Raw genomic sequence first — 13,141 nt, forward strand, 5'->3', positions numbered from 1 at the left:
GGGAACATTTTGTTAATCTAGAACCTTTGCAAAAGGATAAATATGTCTGGATTGGGGCAGGGAAAGATCTTTCTCTCTTTAGCTGGTGTGTTCTGGATTGGTTTCTCCTTGCTTGTAGATAATGTGGGCATGTGAGGCAAATGGCAGATATCCTAGGCTTCATATTTAGTTAAAAGCTGAAGATGAATATGAGAACTAGTGAAGGTATTTCTTATTTATTTCAAAAAGTAAAGCATGGCTCTTAGCATTCAGAGCAAAATTCAACATCAGAGGTCTATGCTATCACAGTTGAGATACTTGCTAAAAGATACTCTTTTACATATTTACATGTCTAGTGTATATTAGATACTATATCAAGCACTAGGGTTAAAAAGAGAGAGAGAGAAGTAGCACATGGATTTTATCCTGCTTTCACTGGTAAGGTATCAAGGGGGAAATGCTACAAGTTTAGTGTAAGGTTGTGCTGCCTCCTGGCAGAGAACAAGAAGAAACTCCTAACACTGACAGTTAGTCCTCTCTACGGCCATACTAAGGTGGTCTTTGGCTGCTTCCTTCTCTTCAACTTCCTGTTGCAGGATTTAGTCCTTGGATGATTCATGACTTTAAACCTCCAAATTTTTTCTCTAGCATAAAACTTTTCTCCTCTCTATTCCAGACACATACCTCCGTTCTAAAACTTAATACAGACAAATCTTCATTCCTGACTGCACTCTCTGTTCCCCAAATTTGCTCCACTCACAGTCTTCTCCATTCATATGATAGAATCTCCATTTTTTCCAATTTCTCAGTTAAAAACAAACAAACAGAAAAATCCGTAACTCATCCATGAATTCTCTCACAATCCACTTTTAATGGGTCAGGAAATTCTGTTCATTCAACTTTTAAAATAAATCCAGAATCTGAAAGCTTCCCATCTTGTTCACCTCAAATACGGGTCCTCTTTTATGGCCTGGATGACTATCTTTCTAATCAGCTGTGCTGCTTCCACACCTGCCCCCACTCACACTCTGCTCTCAACACAAAAGCTACAGCTATCTTATTCAATCCTAAGTTAGACATGGTCCACTACTCTCCTCAAATCCTTCCACTGGCTTCCCATTTCTTTCTGAGTAGAAGCTAAGTTTTCTATAAAGGCCTGCAAAGTCCAGTATGATCTGAGCAACATTACCCTTTTATCTTCACCTGCTACTACTTCTCTACTCATTCATTTTGGCCAGACTGGCCTTCTTGCTACTTTCAGAGCATGTTAGGGAAGTTGTTACCTGATGAATTTTCTGCCTAAAATGTTCTTTGCCAGATAACAGTATGGCTTATTCTTTAGGTTTTTACTCAAAGTCATCTTTCAATTGAGCCTACCTTAACTACTTTACATTAAGCTGTGATCACTCCCTTCCTCTCCCTAATCGCTCTTCATACTTTTGCACTCCCTTATTTCTCTCTACTGTACTTATTACACTCTAACATGTTATATGTTTATTACTGTCTTAAGCATGATACTTAATTAATTTAATCCATACAATAACTCAACTAGGTAGAAACATTTATAATATCCACCTAAAAAATGGGAACATTGTGACAGAAAGAAATTAAGCATCCTATCCAATTTACATTGCTAGGAAGTGGCTGATCTGGAATTTAAAACAGTCTGACTTGAGATCCAATTCTCTTAATTACTATGCTGTGCCACTTCTAGGAGGCCACATGAAGATTACTACACTATAATCAGTGGTATACAGAAAGTCACCATTGGGACGCATAGGAAAGACACCTAAGGAAGGAAAGGTTCAGCCTGAAGTTTTGGAATTGGCAAAGATGTTTTCCAAAGGATGAAGGGTTCACTCTTTTTTTTTTTTTTTAATAGATCTTCATTGGAGTATAATTGCCTCACAATATTGTGTTTCTGTTGTACAACAAACCGAATCAGCCATATGCATACACATGTCCCCATATCCCCTCTCTCTTGAGCCTCCCTCTCATCCTCCCTATCCCACCCCTCTAGGTCATCACAAAGCACTGAGCTGATCTCCCTGTGCTATGCTGCTGCTTCCCGCAAGCAAACTATTTTACATTCTGTAGTGTATATATGTCAATGCTACTCTCACTTCACACCAGCTTCGCCCTCCCAACCCATGTCATCAAGTCCATTCTCTATGTCTACCTCTTTTATTTTTTCCTTTTTTTTTAACATCTTTATTGGAGTATATAATTGCTTAACATTGTTGTGTTAGTTTCTGCTGTATGACAGAGAATCAGCTATACGTATACATATATCCCCATAGCTCCTCCCTCTTGCATCTCCCTCCAACCCTCCCTATCCCACCTCCTCTAGGTGGTCACAAAGCACCGAGCTGATCTCCCTGGGCTATGTGGCTGCTTCCCACAAGGTATCTATTTTACATTTGGTAGTGTATATATGTCCATGCCACTCTCTCACTTTGCCTCAGCTTACCTTTCCCCCTCCCCGTGTCCTCAAGTACAAGAACTTGTCCTGCCCCTAGGTTCTTCAGAATATATATATGTTTTTTACATTCCATATATATGTGATAGCATACAGTATTTGTTTTTCTCTTTCTCACTTACGTCACTCTTTATGACAGACTCTAGGTCCATCAACCTCACTACAAATAACTCAATTTCGTTTCTTTTTATGGCGAGTAATATTCCATTTGGATGTATGTGCCACATCTTCTTTAAACATTCATCTATCAATGGACGCACAGGTTGCTTCCATGACCTGGCTATTGTAAATAGAGCTGCAATGAACATTGTGGTACATGACTCTCTTGAATTATGGTTTTCGCAGGGTATATGACCAGTAATGGGATTGCTGGGTCATATGGTAGTTCTATTTTTAATTTTTTAAGGAACCTCCACACTGTTCTCCATCGTGGCTGTATCAATTTACATTCCCACCAACAGTGCAAGAGGGTACCCTTTTCTCCACACCCTCTCCAGCATTTATTGTTTGTAGATTTTTTGATGATGGCCATTCTGACTGGTGTGAGGTGATACCTCATTGTAGTTTTGATTTGCATTTCTCTAATGATTAGTGATGTCCAGCATCCTTTCATGTGTTTGTTGGCAATCTGTATATCTTCTTTGCAGAAATGTCTATTTAGGTCTTCTGACAGTTTTTGCATTGGGCTGTTTTTTTTTTTTTTTTTTTTTTTTTTTTTGATATTGAGCTGCATGAGCTGCTTGTATACTTTGCAGATTAATCCTTTGTCAGTTGCTATGTTTGCAAATATTTTCTCCCATTCTGAGGATTGTCTTTTCCTTTTGTTTATGTTTTCATTTGCTGTGCACAAGCTTTTAAGTGTCATGAGGTCCCATTTGTTTATATTTGTTTTTATTTCCATTTCTCTAGGAGGTGTGTCACAAAGGATCTTGCTGTGATTTATGTCATAGAGTGGTCTGCCTATGTTTTCCTCTAAGAGATTTATAGTGTCTGGCCTTCTATTTAGGTCTTTAATCCATTTTTTGAGTTTATTTTTGTGGACGGTGTTAGGGAGTGTTCTAATTTCATTCTTTTAAATGTAGCTGTCCAGTTTTCCAGGCACCACTTATTGAAAAGGCTGCCTTTTCTCCATTGTATATTCTTGCCTCCTTTATCAAAAATAAGGTGACCATATGTGCGTGGGTTTATCTCTGGGCTTTCTACACTGTTCCATTCGTCTATATTTCTGTTTTTGTGCCAGTACCATACTTTCTTGATTACTGTAGCTTTGTAGTATAATGTGAAGTCTGGGGGCCTGATTCCTCCAGCTCCTTTTTTCTTTCTCAAGATTGCTTTGGCTATTCGGGGTCTTTTTTGTTTCCAGAAAAATTGTGAAATTTTCTATTCTAGTTCTGTGAAAAATGCTGTTGTAGTTTGATAGGGATTGCATTGAATCTGTAGATTGCTTTGTATAGTATAGTCATTTTCAAAATATTGATTCTTCCAATCCAAGAACGTGGTATACATCTCCATCTGTTTGTATCATCTTTAATTTCTTTCATCAGTGTACTGTAGTTTTCTGCATACAGGTCTTTCGTCTCCTTAGGTAGGTTTATTCCTAGGTATTTTATTCTTTTTGTTGCAGTGGTAAATAAGAATGTTTCCTTAATTTCTCTATCAGATTTTTCATCATTAGTGTATAGGAATGCAAGAGATTTCTGTGCATTCATTTTGTATCATGCTACTTTACCAAATTCATTGATTAGCTCTGGTAGTTTTCTTCTAGCATCTTTAGGATTCTCTATGTATAGTATCATGTCATCTGCAAACAGTGACACTTTTACTTCTTCCTTTCCAATTTGGACTCTTTTCTTTTTTGTCTCTGAATATTGTGGCTAAAACTTCCAGAATTATGCTGAACAACAGTGGTGAGAGTGGGCAACCTTGTCTAGTTCCTGATCTTAGTGGAAATGGTTTTAGTTTTTCACCATTGAGAACGATGTTGGCTGTGGGTTGGTCATATATGGCCTTTATTATTTTGAGGTAAGTTCGCTCTATGCCTACTTTCTGTAGAGTTTTTATCATAAATGGGTGTTGGATTTTGTCAAAAGCTTTCTCTGCATCGATTGAGATGATCATATGCTTTTTATCCTTCAATTTGTTAATATGGTGTATCACATTGATTGATTTTTGTATACTGAAGAATCCTTGCATTCCCGGGATGAACCCCACTTGATCATGGTGTATGGTCCTTTTAATGTGCTGCTGGGTTCTGTTTGCTAGTATTTTGTTGAGGATTTTTACATCTATGTTCAGCAGTGATATTGGCCTCTAGTTTTCTTTTTTTGTGACATCTATGTCTGGTTGTAGTATCAGGGTGATGGTGGCCTCGTAGAATGGGTTTGGGAGTGCTCCTCCCTCTGCTATATTTTGGAAGAGTTTGAGAAGGATAGGTGTTAGCCCTTCTCTAAATGTTTAATAGAATTCACCTGTGAAGCCATCTGGTCCTGGGCTTTTGTTTTTCGTATGATTTTTAATCACAATTTCAATTTCAGTGCTTGTGATTGGTCCGTTTACATTTTCTATTTCTTTCTGGTTCAGTCTCAGAGGGTTGTGCTTTTCTTAGAATTTGTTCTTTTCTTCTAGGTTGTCCATTTTATTGACATACAGTTGCTTGTACTAATCTCTCATGATCCTTTGTATTTCTGCAGTGTCAGTTGTTACTTTTCATTTTTCATTTCTAATTGTGTTGATTTGAATCTTCTCCCTTTTTTTCTTGATGAGTCTGGCTAATGCTTTATCAATTTTATTTATCTTCTCAAAGAACCAGGTTTTAGTTTTATTCATCTTTGCTATTGTTTACTTCATTACTTTTTCATTTATTTCTGATCTGTTCTTTATGATTTCTTTCCTTTTGATCATTTTGTTTTTCTTTTTGTTCATCTTTCTCTAATTGCTTTAGGTGAAGGTTAGGTTGTTTGAGATTTTTCTTGTTTCCTTAGGTAGGATGTATTGCTATAAACGTCCATCTTAGAACTGCTTTTGCTGCATCTCATAGGTTTTGGGAAATCATGTTTTCATTGCCATTTGTTTCTAGGTATTTTTTGATTTCCTCTTTGATTTCTTCAGTGATCTCTTGGTTATTTAATACTGTATTGTTTAGCCTCTATGTGTTTGCATTTTTTAGTTTTTTCTTCCCTGTAATTGATACCTAGTCTCATAGTGTTGTGGTTGGAAAAGATACTTGATACAATTCTGAATTATCTTAAATTTACCACAGCTTGATTTCTGACTCAAGATATTATCTATGCTGGAGAATGTTCCATCAGCACTTGAGGAGAAAGTGTATTGTTGTTTTGGGGTGGAATGTCCTACAAATATCAATTAAGTCCATCTTGTTTAATGTATCATTGAAAGCTTGTGTTTCGTTATTTATTTTCATTTTGGATGATCTGTCCATTGGTGAAAGTGGGGTGTTAAAGTCCCGTACTATGACTGTGTTACTGTTGATTTCCCCTTTTATGGCTGTTAGCATTTGCCTTATGTATTGAGGTGCTCCTATGTTGGGTGCATAAATATTTACAATTGTTATATCTTCTTCTTGGATTGATCCCTTGATCATTATATGGTGTTCTTCTTTGTCTCTTATAATAGTCTTTATTTTAAAGTCTATTTTGTCTGATATGAGAATTGCTACTCCAGCTTTCTTTTGATTTCCATTTGCATGGAATATCTTTTTCCATCCCCTCACTTTCAGTCTGTATGTGTCTCTAGGTTTGAAATGGGTCTCCTGTAGACAGCATATACACAGCTCTTGCTCTTGTATCCATTCAGCCAGTCTACGTCTTTTGGTTGGAGCATTTAATCCATTTACATTTTAGGTACTTACCAATACGTATGTTTCTATTACCATTTTCTTAATTGTTTTGAGTTTGTTATTGTAGGCCTTTTCCTTCTCTTGTGTTTTCTGCCTAGAGAAGTTCCTTTAACATTTGTTGTAAAGCTGGTTAGGTGGTGCTGAATTCTCGTAGCTTTTGTTTGTCCTTAAAGGTTTCAGTTTCTCCATCATCTGAATGAGATCCTTGCTGGGTACAGCAATCTTAGTTGTAGGTTTTTCATCACTTTAAATATGGCCTTCCATTCTCTTCTGGCTTGCAGAGTTTCTGCTGAAAGATCAGCTGTTAACCTAATGCAGAGTCCCTCGTATATTATTTGTTGCTTTTCTCTGATGCTTTTAATATTTTTTCTTTGTATTTGATTTTTGATAGTTTGATTAATGTGTGTCTTGGCATGTTTCTCCTTGCATTTATCCTGTATGGGAATTTCTGTGCCTCCTGGTCGTGACTATTTCCTTTTCCATATTAGGCAAGTTTTCAACGATAATCTCTTCAAATATTTTCTCAGTCCCTTTCTCTTTCTCTTCTTCTCCTTGGACCTCTATAATTCAAATGTTGGTGCATCTAGTATTATCCCAGATGTCTCTTAGACTGCCCTCAATTCTTTTCATTCTTTTTCTTTATTCTGCTCTGTGGTAATTTTTTCCACTATTTTATCTTCCAGGTCACTTATCCATTCTTCTGCCTCTGTTATTCTGCTATTGATTCCTTATAGAGAATTTTTAATTTCATTTATTGTGTTGTTCATCATTGTTTGTTTGCTCTTTAGTTCTTCTAGGACCTTGTTAAACATTTCTTGCATTTTCTCCAGTCTATTTCCAAGATATTGGATCATCTTTACTATCATTACTCTGAATTCTTTTTCAGGTAGACTGCCTATTTCCTCTTCATTTGTTTGGTCTGGTGGGTTTTTACCTTGCTCCTTCATCTGCTGCGTATTTCTTTGCCTTCTCATTTTGCTTTACTTACCATGTTTGGGTCTCCTTTTAACAGGCTGCAGGTTTGTAGTCCTGTTGTTTTTAATGTCTGCCCCCAGTGGATAAGGTTTGTTCAGTGGGTTGTGTAGGCTTCCTGGTGGAGGGGTCTGGTGCCTGTGTTCTAGTATATGAGGATGGATCTTGTCTTTCTGGTGGGCAGGACCACGTCTGGTGGTGTATTTTTGGGTGTCTGTTAACTTATTATGATTTTAGTCAGCCTCTCTGCTGATGGGTGGGGTTGTGTTCCTGTCTTGCTAGTTGTTTGGCATAGGGTGTCCAGCACCAGAAATTGCTGGCTGCTGAGTGGAGCTGGGTCTTAGCATTGAGATGGAGATCTCTGGGAGAGCTCTTGCCGATTGATATTACGTGGAGCCAGGAGGTCTCTGTTGGTCCAATGTCCTGAACTCAGCTCTCCCACCTCCGAGGCTCAGGCCTGACAACCAGCCAGAGCACCAAAACCCTGTCAGCCACATGGCGTGTGGCAGGTGAAGTAATGGTCCCCCATAGACACGGACATCCAAATCCCTGGAACTGCCTTGCTGGTGCGCAGAGTTGGGGACCCAGAGCCACCGGAGGCGCAGGGCATTGGCCTGAGGTACACAGGGAGGCCTGGTGTCCTTGGGGTAAGAGCCAGGCCACCTTCACTGCCCATTGTATCCAGCATGCCAGGGACTCCGCCTGAACTTGACAGGCATCTCGAAGGGTTCACTTTTGAAAGGTGCATTGGTGTTAGGCAAAAAAAGAAAAAAAAACTGAACAACAACAAAAAACATAGCAGCACAGGAAGAAGGGACAAAATAAAGGCATATAGATAGCTTGGCATGTTGGGAGGACTACATCAAGTTATAGTATTACTTGAAAATAAAATGCTAAGTCATAAAGAGCCATGTATGGCATACATATGGCAGCCAATATGAATACATGGAAGAATATGAAGTGGGTTGCTATTGTAAGCTGAATTTCCCAGAGCAGGCTCTAAGAAAGGTAGCCATGTGAAAGAAGAGAAGAGGAGCCAAGTGAGAAAGTAAGGAAAGGAGAACAATAGAGGTGGAATATCGACTTAAGGAGTGTGAATTTGGCCCATTCTCACAGGGGAAACATATACAATTGGGTTTCAAGTAAATGATGCAAGATAAAAGAGCTATATTAATATACCTCCTGGAATGTTTCAGGAAAGCTTTATTAAACTAAAGGTACATTCCTAAATACACATGAACGGTGTAGATGTTAACATGTTTGGCTATTCCTTAGGCAGGGGGAGAAATGCCTGGGTGTGAGGAAATTTTACCTTCTTATAGCCACACCTTCCTAAGTTCCCTTCTAGGCAAGTTGTCTATATCTGGTTAACATGTAATGAACACAATGATGATGAGTAGGCTTAAATAACAAGTCAAGATAAATCTGTGGAGGTCCTTAAGAGATAGATTTGCCTTTAGTACCTAAGAATTAGAAAGACCTAATTTGGTAGTAGAAAAACTATTTCTGAAACATTTAAGAGTTTGTAAATGATTCTTTATCAGTAGAATGTAGTAACCTCTGCCCTGCCAACTCACTGTATTATTGTATTGTGAAGGTTAGAGGATAGAAAGGCTATTAAGAAACTTAAAGTTGTACAACAAGCGATATACATAAATGAGTTTGATTTCTGATTCATACTATCCAGAAATGATACTGAATCTAGTCTATATCATCTAGAAATCCTATTGCAGACCCTTTAACAGTGTCTTTGTACAGTATATTTGTATGTATGTTTGTATATGTATGGATACAAATTTTCGTCCCTTAAGCATAGTGGTAAGCAGAATAATGGTCCTCTAAAGATCTTCATATCCTAATCCCCAGAGACTATGTAATGTTACAGGGCAAGCAGGAATTAAGGTTACAGATGGAATTAAAATTGTTAGTCAGCAGACCTTGAAATGGTGAGAATATGCTGAATTATTTGTGTGGTTTAAATGTAATCACAAGGGTCCTATATATTAGGAAGAGGGATACAGAAGAGGACTTATCAGAGGAATGCAATGTGAGAAAGACCCAACTGGCCATTGCTGGTTTTGAAGATGTAACAGAACCATGAGCCAAGGAATAGTATAGGCTGACTCCATAAACTGGAAAAGCAAGGAAATGAGTTTTCTCCTAGCACCTCCAGAAGGAACACAACCCTGCCAAAACCTTAACTGTGGCCCACTGAGGCCTATTTTGGATATCTTACCTTTAAATATTTCAGATAAAAAATGTGTATTGTTTTAAGAAAGCAAACATGTGCTATTTGTTATAGCAGCAACAGAAAACTAAAAACCATATAGATAACAGAATTCTCCTACACGCAGATTTTACACGGATGAATGCAACCTTAGAATTTTGGAAAATAAATTCTGATGATGTGTTACTATGTAAGGAGACATTAAATATTTTTATAATCATTTCTCAGGCTTAATAATTGTAGACGAATATAACATCTTCAGAGGCAATGGAAACACTGAATGAGCCACTATGTGTGAAATTTACCAAGCTCGTAAATATAAGTTTTAGGGTTGTTGCTCTTATTATTATTATCATCATCATCATTTGGATAGAGAAGGAATACTTGTCTGGTAAAAGAGCCTTATCTTTTATTGGGTAGAAAGCATCCACTTTCGTCTTCCATTAATTAAGGTCCTAGAGAGGAAAAAATATATATATAGTAGCTGTGAGGGAAACAGAAATATATACTTATTCTGAATTACTGTAATGAGTACAAAAGCCCAGTTACTGGCAAGAAAAGAGAATTCACTGCATATTGTGACAATAAAGAAACAGTCAATGCTCAAAGACCAAATCTATTTTTTTGGCTGTTTACAAGTCAATAAAGTATCCGATTGTGATGAGTTTTAACATTATTAACATAATGCTCAAAGAAAATTAACAATGTACAATGATTTTGTCGTAAGTGGGGAGGTAGAAAAAGGAGGGGGAAGAGAATGAAGAGGGAGAGAGAGACTGAAAGAGACAATGGGTTCTGGCACCATCTGTCAGTGTGCTAATAGTTGCTTCTATAGCAGCAGCAGGTTTAAGTCAAGAAAATTAAGCATTTGGATGATTCACCATTGCATCAGCTGCTGTCAATTGCATTTTATTTTGGCTCATTATCTTTATTAGGTAAAAGCATTGAATATCATGTTGCTTATTCAAAGCAATTATTGAGTGAGGGGGGAAAAACAAAATCTGCACAGACTATTTTAGAGACCAATAAATGACAAAGGCAAAGAGGAAAGATACTTAAAAAGTAACTTTTATTTTGGTATATTTTGTTCTTTTTTTCTTTTTTTTTTTTTGTGCTACCTGGGCCTCTCCCTGTTGTGGCCTCTCCCATTGCGGAGCACAGGCTCCAGACGTGCAGGCCCAGCAGCCATGGCTCACGGGCCCAGCCGCTCCGTGGCATGTGGGATCTTCCCGGACCAGGGCATGAACCCGTGTCCCCTGCATCGGCAGGCGGACTCTCAACCACTGCGCCACCAGGGAAGCCCTATTTAGGTATATTTTGGAATTAAGATTTTGAAAACAATAGACTTTGAATATGAGAGTTGACACACAGAACTAGGATTGTTATACCAACTGACTGCCCTTTTATTCATGTATCTAACATGAATTATGTTTAAAAAGTGATCAAACAAAAATTTCATAGCATGTCACCAGCTCAATTGTCCTCAATATTCTCCATTTTTTCATAATATGATCTTTACACTCTAAGATGGATCAGTAAATGCCTCATGCTGGGCTGTTTCTGTGTCTATCTAAAGCTTCCATCTTCAAGATAATCATGATTTCAAATCCAGAATTCCTTTAAGAGCTTATATAAAAATCACTGCCTCTGTGAAATTTCGTTGACATGAAAGATGAGTAGGTATTTAATAACGTTAGTAATAGATGTTAAATAATGGAAACAGAGATGGATACTTACTCTGAGATTGAATCTGAAATTAAGAATAGAGTGGTCAAGATAATATCCAATGGATGGATAATACAGTGTGAGTGTTTTAAAGTTAGCAATAAAACCAAAAAATTAGGGAAAAATATACAATCTTCACCAACTTCAACTGCCTTACATATAAAACTGCATATAGCACATTTTAAAAAATCACAGTGTTTATATAAATTAGAAAAGATATTTTCAATTATCTAATTTCAGCTCCATACCCCAACTTTATACTCCCATTTTTAACATTTGCCCAATACAAGCTACTCCCATACTTTTTTTTTCACTGATCCCTGGACCTAGCTGTATGTTAATACCTTTGATGAGAATTAGCAGCTCTGAACTGTAAGCCTCTTATCACAGGGTATATGGTAGACACTTAAAACTTACTAATCGAGAGAATGAGAGAATGAATGATAGGCTGAAAGAGTGAAAGTAAAGTATTTTTCTATTTGTATATTATTACATTTCCTTAACTAACAAGGGAGCAGAATCAGGTAGACTGGACTTTTAAAAAATCAGGAATATAGGTTAAATTATAAGCAATCTTAGCAATCCAGAGACATACAGGAAGGTACATCATTTAGACCTAAGGATACACATAATACAATCAAAATATACAAAAAATATAGCTTTTGTGGCCATTTGCTGCAATCCTGAAAAGATGAGCAAATGATGCATTACCAGAGGGTGCACACCTTTATGGCCAAAAAAATGTATGAATGTTTCAATTTTTGTCCCTGTACTTTTGATACGAATTTATTTACACTAGAGAACCAGGCATCTTCCCAAACTTCTCAGACATAATAAATTGCATTTTGTAAAAGGAAAATACATAATATTACACACATTTAAGCAGACATAGCAGTTCAGTCTGCAGAGACATCCTGGAATAGGATACCCAGTATAGTTTAAGAAGGTGAGCTAGTAAGTTAAGGTGAGCTAGTAAGTATTTTTAGGCCAGTTCTAAATGAAAAAATTCTAAAAAACAAAACAGAACAAAATGAAGTAGTTAATGTGTGTATATACATGCACACGTATACATATATACATATATGTACATGTACGTATATATTTTATATATTTACACACAAAGACATATACACATGCACAAGAAAGATGAATAGCAGGTAAGTCTTATGTGTAATGACTGTATCCATCCCCTGTAGGATGCATAACAATTAGCCTCTCAGGGAGCACCATATATATACTTAAAAGATATGACTGCTCACTTACTGTTGTATTCTAATGTAGTTTTTTTTTTTTATTCTTCTACTATTACATTTTAGTGACACTGCCACGGTATTTCTTTTAAAAACATCACAATTCTATTTTCTATAAGCAGCTAGTGTGCTATCCTGAGGCCAAAATATGAATCCTCAGTTTGTGAAAATGCGGCTAAGCAATTATATAGTTCTCCAAAATGGGGAAAAATAACTCTTTGGCCAAATGGGAAGAGATACAAAATACATTATTATAACAACTATAGTTTTGTAGTTTATGCACTTTTCCCCTCAGACAATAGCACCTCTTGGACTCCAACGTATGAGCAAAATTCCAGATATTCCAATTTCACATATATCCTTGAATGAGGTTGTCCAATCTACTACAACATGCAATCCTTCATTCTTTCCTCTGGCTTGGGTGTGCCCCAAATCTTACTATGGAGTCCACAAAAGTAATATGATTTTGTTTCAGCATTATGTTTTGTCTGAGGTGGATTGAATTCCATATTATTATTTAATTAGGATCTATCTACTATATTACAATTCCACTTAATACATTTTCTCATGTCTTCCTTGTAGCAAATCTGCCAGCTAGCTGTTATTTCTATTGTAAAGATGAATAAAATTGGGCTTTGAAACATTAACTAACT

Source organism: Stenella coeruleoalba (assembly GCF_951394435.1).
Source record: "Stenella coeruleoalba genome assembly, chromosome: 4".
Lineage (NCBI taxonomy): Eukaryota > Metazoa > Chordata > Mammalia > Artiodactyla > Delphinidae > Stenella > Stenella coeruleoalba.